At 39.5% G+C, this 9069-nt stretch overlaps 1 non-coding gene across 1 annotated transcript; it reads left to right on the plus strand.

Moving 5' to 3' along the window:
- The first annotated feature begins 268 nt into the window (after positions 1-268).
- Positions 269-375, plus strand: LOC145096443 (small nucleolar RNA R71). The gene has a single exon (XR_013703852.1). It is a non-coding gene; the product is annotated as a small nucleolar RNA R71 (small nucleolar RNA).
- The last annotated feature ends 8694 nt before the right edge of the window (positions 376-9069 follow it).

The following is a 9069-nucleotide window of genomic DNA, read 5'->3' on the forward strand; positions in this document are numbered from 1 at the left end:
GATTGTTTGATCCATTTTTGTCATTCTTCGATCTAGACTATCAAGCTTAGCTATCACCGCCGCCATGCTATCATTTGCCGCGTTCACTACCCCCCGACTTACTTCGTTTCTCGGATTGTGGTATTCTCTAGAGTGCTTAGAGAATTCTTCAACTAATTCTTTAATTACCGGGGGCGCCTTCTTTGTGAGCGGGCCTTGAGAACCAAGCAATTGCCTTGTGGTGACATTAACTCCATCATAGAAGATGGAGACCTCTTATTGGCTATTAAGGTCATGGTGTGGGCAATTTCTAAGTAAGCTCTTGTACCTTTCCCAAGCTTCATAAAGAGATTCTCCGGGTTGTTGCTCGAAGTTGGCAATGGCTTTCTTTAGCTTGGCTATCTTGGAGGGCGGGCAGAAATGGTCTATGAACTCTTCTTTCGTCTTGGCCCATGTGGTGACCGATTCGGGAGGAAGTGACTTTAACCAATCTTTTGCAGCTCCTTTAAATGTGACAGGAAGCATGCGAAGAAGCTGGGTCTTGCGTGGAACATTCGGTATGTTGAAGTAATCGGCCACATCATTCACTTCGTCCAAGTGCTTGTAAGCGTCTTCGTGATCCTTCCCGTAAAAAGGAATCTCCTTGAGTTGGGCGAGAATATGGCCTTTTAGTTCGAAAGTAGCGGTCGCGGGAATTGCGGGTTGCACAAGTCCCGACCCAGTGTCATCACGCATCCTTTTCTTCCATTCCCCCATGGGGACTTCATCAATGTTAGCCATTGTGATAGCTAACTCTTCTTCGGAATCGGTTTCGTGCTCGTAAGTATGCTCTTCTTCTTCCTCGGTCTCGTACTCGATATCTTCTGGAATTGGTTCTTCAACTGTCAACGAGGCACTGGATGCTCCAGATTTGCTACTCTTCTTCTTGCTAAAAACGGACTTTAAGTTTTTAAGTGGCGAGTTCTTTGACGAAGCGGATTCTCCAACGGCTTTGCCCTTGCTCTTCCTTAGCGCGGATTCCGGGTCTTCAAGAGGGGGGACCAGAGGTGTATTAGATCCTCGGGTCATGAAACAACTCTAAACAAACAAAACAAAAGAAACAAAACATGTAAAAAGAACAAAAATGAAATAAAAAATTAAAACTGAAACAACGATGTACTCGCCGAGTCTGCTCGAATGCACTCGGCGAGTTCAAGGCAAAAACTAAAAAACATTTCTAGTTATCCTAAAAACAGAATTTTATTGAAACTAATTCTACTTACTGAATTACTTTGTAAGTAACTTTGTGTAAGATAAATCCCACACAAAGGATCGATTAAACTAGAATTTAATATTAGTTTTAGAACCGTTCCCCGGCAACGGCGCCAAAAACTTGATGTGTGCAAACTCACTTAGTTTTAAACCTACTTTTAATTATCTAATAACGCACAAAAGGCAGTGAACCTATCAATTGTGGTATAGCTAAATAAGCAGGGTATCGATCACAGGGAACGGTAAATTATAATTAAAAACTAATTTTATCTAAGTTAATTAATAAGTAAGGGTTTTCTCTAGTTTTACAAGACTAGAAACTTACTAACTATTACTAATTTAAGAACTAGAAAATAAAGACTTAACTAGATTCAATAATTAAAAAGGAACTTCTGTTTAGTTCAACTTGGTTGATTCTATGGTTGATTTGAAGGTAATGGTGCAATGGATTAATTCTTTCGTTGGTTACCGATTCAAGTGATTAGATTCGTATTCACTACCCTAATCCTTAGCAAATAAGCTAACTTAAACAGTGGCCAATTGTCTAATTTAATTAAATTCACTAGATTAATTATTCGGGTTAAGTTAGACTTGCAATAGTTAACTAATTTATTCTTTTAATTAAATTCTTATTTGATGGTCATCTTACAAGCTTGCACATGGATTTACTCAATTTTCTTATTAATTCTAGTTTCATATTCATTAATCCTAGACATATGGTATAGTGATCACATAGCATATGAGGTTAATAATTAATAGATGTTCATGCTAATCAATTATCTTCCTATTAACAGAAAATTAATTATTATTCACACACAAGGTTCTTTAGCAAGCTAAAATAACAAAAATTCACCAACTTAGAATTAATCCTACCAATCAATCAAACCATATTGTCAACTTTGTATCCCCAAACAAAAGTCTAAAGGTTTTAGCTCATAATTGAAGTAAATAACAGCAAACAAACAAAGTTAAATTGCTTAACCATAATGATAAAACAAAAGAATAAGTGGAATGATGAAATTTTGCCTCAATTACTCTCCGGGATTGAATTCTAGCTTTTTTCGTCGTCTTCTAGGGTTTTTCTGCCTTCTCAATCGCAACTAAACTCTCCTGAATCGTTCCAAAACTCCCCCTATCGTTCTGAGGAATTATCTTTATATATACAAATCGACTCGTTGAGTCAGGTGGTGACTCGTTGAGTCCCTCTCACATTCCCCGTATTGTGATAACTCTCTGGGATCCTGAGTCATTATCTTTTCGATTCTTCGATTGGACTCGCCGAGTAGTCGATCTAACTCGCCGAGTCATTGCCATTTTTAGTGTTTTTCTTCTTTATTTCATCCTCGATCTTCTAACTGTTTCTCCCGCTTCATTTCGCTTCCGAGCTTCATCTTTGGATTGAAAAACATAATTTAAACACTTTTAGGTACCTTTTGTCCATAATATGCAATAATTTAGCTAATAAATGAATAATAATGTATACTTAATATGAACCAATTATGCACATATCAAACTTCATTCTCACAGAAGATAGGGGTTTCTAGAAAATTCAAACCATAATCCATGAGCTGATGTTGTATCCAGATAACGTGAGAACAACAGGAAAAAGCAGCTACGTATTCCGCTTCTGCTGTTGAGGTTGAGACGGTGTGTTGTTTCTTGCACTGCCATGACACCAGCCGGTCTCTAAGAAATTGACACCCACCAGAAGTTGATTACTTGTTAAGCTCACAACCCCTATAATTATTGACAACAAAAGCATATAGATCAAATTCAGAATTTTTCGGATACCAAAGACCCAGTTTTGGGCTGCCTTTGAGATACCGAAAAATTCTTTTGACAGAAATAAGATGTCAAAGTTTAGGATTAGCCTTATATCGTGCGCATTGAAAACGGAAAACATGATATCTGGCCTGCTTGCAGTTAGATACATCAACAATCCGATCATCGATCTGTGGTCAGTCTGATCTACGGATTCGCCTTCAATATCTGGAGTCAACAGGGGTCTTTCAGCCATCGGTGTCAGTGCAGGTTTTGCGTCTCGAAACCTGAACTTCTCCAGCATATCTTCAACATAATTGGCTTGATGAAGCAGGATACCGGTTTATTCTTGTTTGACCTGAAGCTCCAAAAACATGGTCATCTCCCCCAGTGAACTCATCTCGAATCTCTTCTTCATCACATTTTCGAATTCCTTGCATAACTATGGACTTGTTGACCCGAAAATGATGTCATCGACATAAATTTGAACCAAAATCTGATCGGCACGAACATGCTTGATGAATAGAGTTTGATCAATTGTTCCACGTGAATAGTCGTGCTCGAGCAAGTGATTCGTTAGAGTTGCATACCACGCCCGTGAAGCTTGATGTAACCCATATAAAGCCTTGTCCAACTTGTAGACGTGATTCGGAAACTTCGAATTGACAAACCCAAGAGGTTGATCAACATAGATTTCTTCCTTCACAACGCCGTACAAGAAGGCAGTCTTGACATCCATCTGGTAAACCGTGAAGTTCATTTAGGAAGCGTATGCAAGGAAAATACGAATAGCTTCCAAGCGAGCCACCGGAGCATAAACTTCGGTGTAGTCAAGACCCTTAATTTGACGAAATCCACGGACAACCAATCGAGCCTTATTCCACACAATGACCCTGATTCATCTTGCTTGTTCTGATAGACCCAGCGCATGTCGAGTGACTTCTTGCCCTCAGGTAATTCCACCAATTTCCATACCCTAAGCTTTTCAAATTGATTCAACTCCTCTTGCATAGCATCCACCCAGCTGGGCTCATTCAAATCCATTTCAACATTCTTTGGCTCTATTTGAGATATGAAGCAAGAGGAGAGACATGTGTTAACATCCCCACTATGACTCCGCGTTCGAACACCGTCGCCCATCTGACCAATGATGTTTTCGATCGGGTGATCGCGTTGAATTCGAGAAGGTATCTCCTGGCTGATGTCATTGATCAAAACAGGAAGATTGTGAATATTGACAGACCCATCATCTGCTGAATGAATCACCTCAGATGGTCTAGAATCATGATAGGGGCTTTCCATGAGCTCTTTAGCAATAGGTTCGGGAAAGAGAAGTTCCATAAATGTTTGAGTGACAGCGAAAGCATCTCTGGACATGAACTCTCTTTCATCAGGAGTAAGAGGAGTGGCATCAGCAGCTGGATTGTTTTCTTGACATGGAGAATTGGACAAATTCCTTGGAACAGATATATCCACTGTAGGAGTCATAGCAGGCACCTCCGGTGGTCTGTTAACAACTTCTTCATCTTCATCTTAAATCATAGTCTTCGAACCAGAACTAGAACCAGATGAATCATTTGAGAACCCGTTGAATAATTTGAATAGAGATGTGTAGTCAAATAACCAATTTGGACTAACTCTAGCGTCCGTTGCGTTCTCCTCCAACCAGCGCACATCGAAGGATTCTACAATTTGCTTTGTCTTCTTGTTGTAGACCCTATACGCCATGTGAGCAACATACCCCACAAAGTAATAATCATCGGCTTTGGCATTGAATTTAGGGTTGGACTCCAGATGAAGGAGGGTGTAAGGATAGCCAAAAATATGGAAATAACTAACAGATGGCTTGTGACCATAAAGAATTTCGTATGGAGTCTTCATCTGAGCTTTCTTGATCAGAACACAATTTTGAACATAACACGCCGTGTTGATCACCTTGGTCCAAAAGAAAACTGGAAGCTTGGAGTCACATAATATTGTCCTTGCATCGTCTTGTAATGTCCGATTCCTCTGTTTAACAACACCATTTTGTTGCGGCGTCCGAACGGAATTGTATTGACGCATGATCCCTTTTTCCACACAGAAATGATCGAGAACAAATTCTTAAATTCTGTCCCGTTGTCAGTTTTGAGCGCCTTCACCCGGTGGTTGGTCTGGTTCTCAATCATGACAAAAAACTTCTTAATCAAGTCAACAACCCCAGATTTGTTGGACAAGAAGAAAACCCGCATGAACCACGAGAAATCATCGATCACAACCAGACAATGTGAATTTTTGTTGATGCTAAGGATGTTAACCGGACCGAATAAGTCCATATGCAACAATTGATGCACTTGGTTGATTGAATTAACCTGTTTTGGCAGGTGTGGCTTTCTGTGATGCTTTGCTTGGGTGCACGACACACACCTTTCGAACGTGATAAAGTCTCTGCTAGGAAGTCCACACACCAAGTCATTTTTGCAAGTTGATTAAGGTTCTTGGCGTTAGCATGTCTGAGTCTTCGGTGCCACAACATAGCATTGTGCTCGGAAACTTTTGAGAAGAGGCAAGTGACTTGTTCAGGAAGATTTTTGTTCATGTCAATGATATATTCAGTGTCGTTCTGTTTTGATTTCACAAGAATCCATTCATCCGGGATGACAATGCCTGGTTTCAAAATCAGACATTCTTTATCAGTGAAATGAGTCGAATAACGCTTGTCACAAATTTGAAAGACACTCAACAAGCTATGCTTCAACTCGGGAGCATAATTGACATTCTCGAAACTTAGCACTCCATTTGTGACTGTTCCTCTTTGAGTGATCTCTTCGCCTTCACCTCCCGAAAAGGAAACGTATCCCCCATTAAAGGTTTGAATGTCGCTCAGCTGGGAGATGTCTCCAGATTTGCAGTTTGATTATTAGCAGCAACTTCCCTGTGGCTTCCGACCGGCACCATGGTCTTTTCATTGTTTTCCCTCCTGTAGGGCTTTAGACAGTCTCTTGCAAAGTGACCAGGTTCACGGCAGTTAAAACATCTTAATTTTCCCTTGTTGAAGCCAACCTTCTTCTCTGCGTTCATTCCCCAGTTGTTCTTTCCTATTTTCTTTGCGAATTGCTTGGCCTTGAACATGGCCATGACAATCTGCCAGGTAATGTCCATCTCCTCGACATCCTCTGGGTGTATTTGATCTAAATCAACAAAGAAATCTATGGAGGTAGTTCTCCAACCACGAAGGCATTGTAACAGTTCACCAACCCAGAAGCTAGAGCCATGTTCTCTTCGGCTTCTTTGGGAGCAGAGGTAGCAGCAGGGATTGGAACATGGGCTTTTGAGGAAGAGGCTGCATATGAATAATTCATGGATGGTGGAACAACCTGCGATGGTGTTGGTGGAACAACAAAGGCTTGATTTTTTGAAACAAGTGCAGTAAAGGATGTAAAAGCATTGTTTGAAGAAATCCCAAGGTTTGCAGTTGAATAAAAATTCACATGGTTGATTTCTCTCTGTTTGTCATCAAGATCGCATGCTTTGATGATGGCTATGGTTTCAGCCAGACTAAGTCGGCGAAGATCTTTTGTTTTCTTGATGACTGCAACATTCATATCCCACGCCTTTGGGAGAGAGTTAAGTAAATTCTTGTTGATTTCTGATCTTGGCATTGAGATATTGGCTGAAATCATCTCAGTGGTAAGTGTGATAAAACGTTGTAGTTGTGCTTCCAAATGTTCTCCAAGAATGTGATTGAACATATTAAACTTCTGTCGCAGCATATCCTGACGGCTTTGCTTCATATCCTCATTTCCTTCATACACTTTGATTAAAGCTTCCCACAAAGCTTTTGCTTAGTCATAGTCACGGAAACCTTGAGCAATCTCCGGAGATAATTCCATCGTAAGTGTTGCAAGAGCCCTTTCTTGTTCTTCAATTTTCTCGAAATCCGCGTTTGTGTAATTTGCAAAATCATTGTTGATAACGGTTCCATTTGGAAGAGTGGTAGTGATTCTAAGTGGACCTTTTAGAATACTGCGCCAAACTTTGAAATCCTTCATCTTGATGTATTTTTCCACCCGATATTTCCTTTCCAGGAAGCCTTCAGCTGATAACAAATGAGGAATACGTGTGGTTGTTCCCATTATGGAGTCTAGTTCTTGGTAAGAGTTTTGTGAATCCATTTTTTGTTTTGTTTTTTTGTTTTTTTTTGTTTTTAAACTGCTTAAACAAACAAAGAAAATGCTCAAATAACAACTAAGAGGATTCACGACCGTAAAAGGTTCACGGTTGCAAACGAGTTCATGGTCCTTCACAACAGTTTACGACCGTACACAGTCAAAGTTAAAGCTTTCACGGTCAATGAAGAGATTATGGTCGGAACGTAGTTCACGGTCAATAAGCTTTGAATGGTTTACGGCCGTACACTTGATCACGGCCGTACAAGCTTCAACAAGGTTTAACCGTAAAGAAAAAAAACAGCAGTTTTTCAAGCAAATTCTGATCCAAAGGCCTTGTATGTTGATTAAAAGCAGATATCCAACAAGTAGACTTGAATTAACCATGAAAATGATGGAGAACTTGTAGCCGTAAACACTAGAATTAAGTTTGACACTAGAAAGGCTCTGATACCAATTTTAAGGTCCTAAATCTGAGGATCCAAACTAGTGATCAAACAAATAGCAACCAAAAAAAGTAAGAATTGAGTAGAAGAAGGATAAAACCAAGCATGCACATGTTTATATCACAAAAGCGTCTAGTACACTATGGATACACACACATGACCGTAAACAGACTGAGATACGTCACCCTCTGACAGATAACTGACACATACTATATATAGGAACAACTGGCCGTAAACTAGTTTACGGCCGTACATACGGTCGTACACACGTTTACGGCCGTGAACACCAATTCATGACCTTTTTCAACTCAACTTTATCCCCTTCATTGTTCTTCTTACAACATGGTATCAGAAATTTTGCAGCATATTCTCGAAAAGCACATACTTTGTTATACTTAACACATGAACAATCTTCACAAGCGACCACACCTCCACCTGATCCTTTTCCAACATAGCATGAAATCTCAGCTTCATATGAACAAAGTCATATTTATCCTTGAATTGATTAGCAATCTTTTACTGAGTTGTGAGAAACATCATTTCATTGACAGGAAAATCAAGTCGATTCATGTCAGAGTTCTCAATAGCATAACTTTTCCTTGGCTTCTTCTCGAACTCATACATCTCATTGTAAGCAACTTTGGCTTCGCTATTTTCATAACTATGCAACTTTCTTGGATCTCCTTTGTTCAAAGTAGGAGGATCATTTTGACGAAGCCTCAAAATACTTTGAACTTGACATTGTTTCTCTATTTCTGCATCTATCTCAGCCTTTATTTCTTCCTTTGACTTCTCAACTACAATATTTTTCCCTCTCTCGATTAGTTGTAGTTTCCTTGGGTTTCGAAGCACTCCCTTTACCAGTTGATCCAATTATAATGCCTTTTGCAATTGGCCTTGTAGTTGTGACAGTTGACATTACTTGAACAGCCTTCGAAATTATCGGTTTTGAAGTAAGAACATTAGTTTTAAACACTTTACCAACAAATTTTACTTCTTCATTCGAAATCCCAGAAGCACCTTCTCCTTTACCAACATTTTTCTTTTCTCCCCCTTGCACCCCTGTGACAACAGGTGGGGCATTTGTTGGTAAGAGATTGATTAGATGAGAAAATGGGGCTAACTCCTTCTGAATTGTAGCTTAAAAAAAAACGAAACTTTTGAGTTAAGAACTCAGGAGTTAAAAGAGATGATGATCCAGACTTCGAAACAAGCTCCTTCAATTCAATAAGCATGGCATCGAGTTTACCAAAACATGTAACATCAGCAATTGCTTTTTCTTCAAAATTGGGAACAATAGATTGATGTGTCTGCACAAACTTAGTGACTCCAGCAGCAATAATATCAACTTTATCAAGTACATAAGAATACTTTGTATTCAACTCATTGATCTCTGTAGACACATCGACCTTCATCTCTTCAAGCTTCCGATTCACATTTTCCCGAACTTTTTACATCTTGCAAAAAAAGAACATGATGTTCCT

Source organism: Lactuca serriola, chromosome 3 (assembly GCF_051521515.1).
Source record: "Lactuca serriola cultivar US96UC23 chromosome 3, Lser_US96UC23_V15, whole genome shotgun sequence".
Classification (NCBI taxonomy): Eukaryota; Viridiplantae; Streptophyta; class Magnoliopsida; order Asterales; family Asteraceae; genus Lactuca; species Lactuca serriola.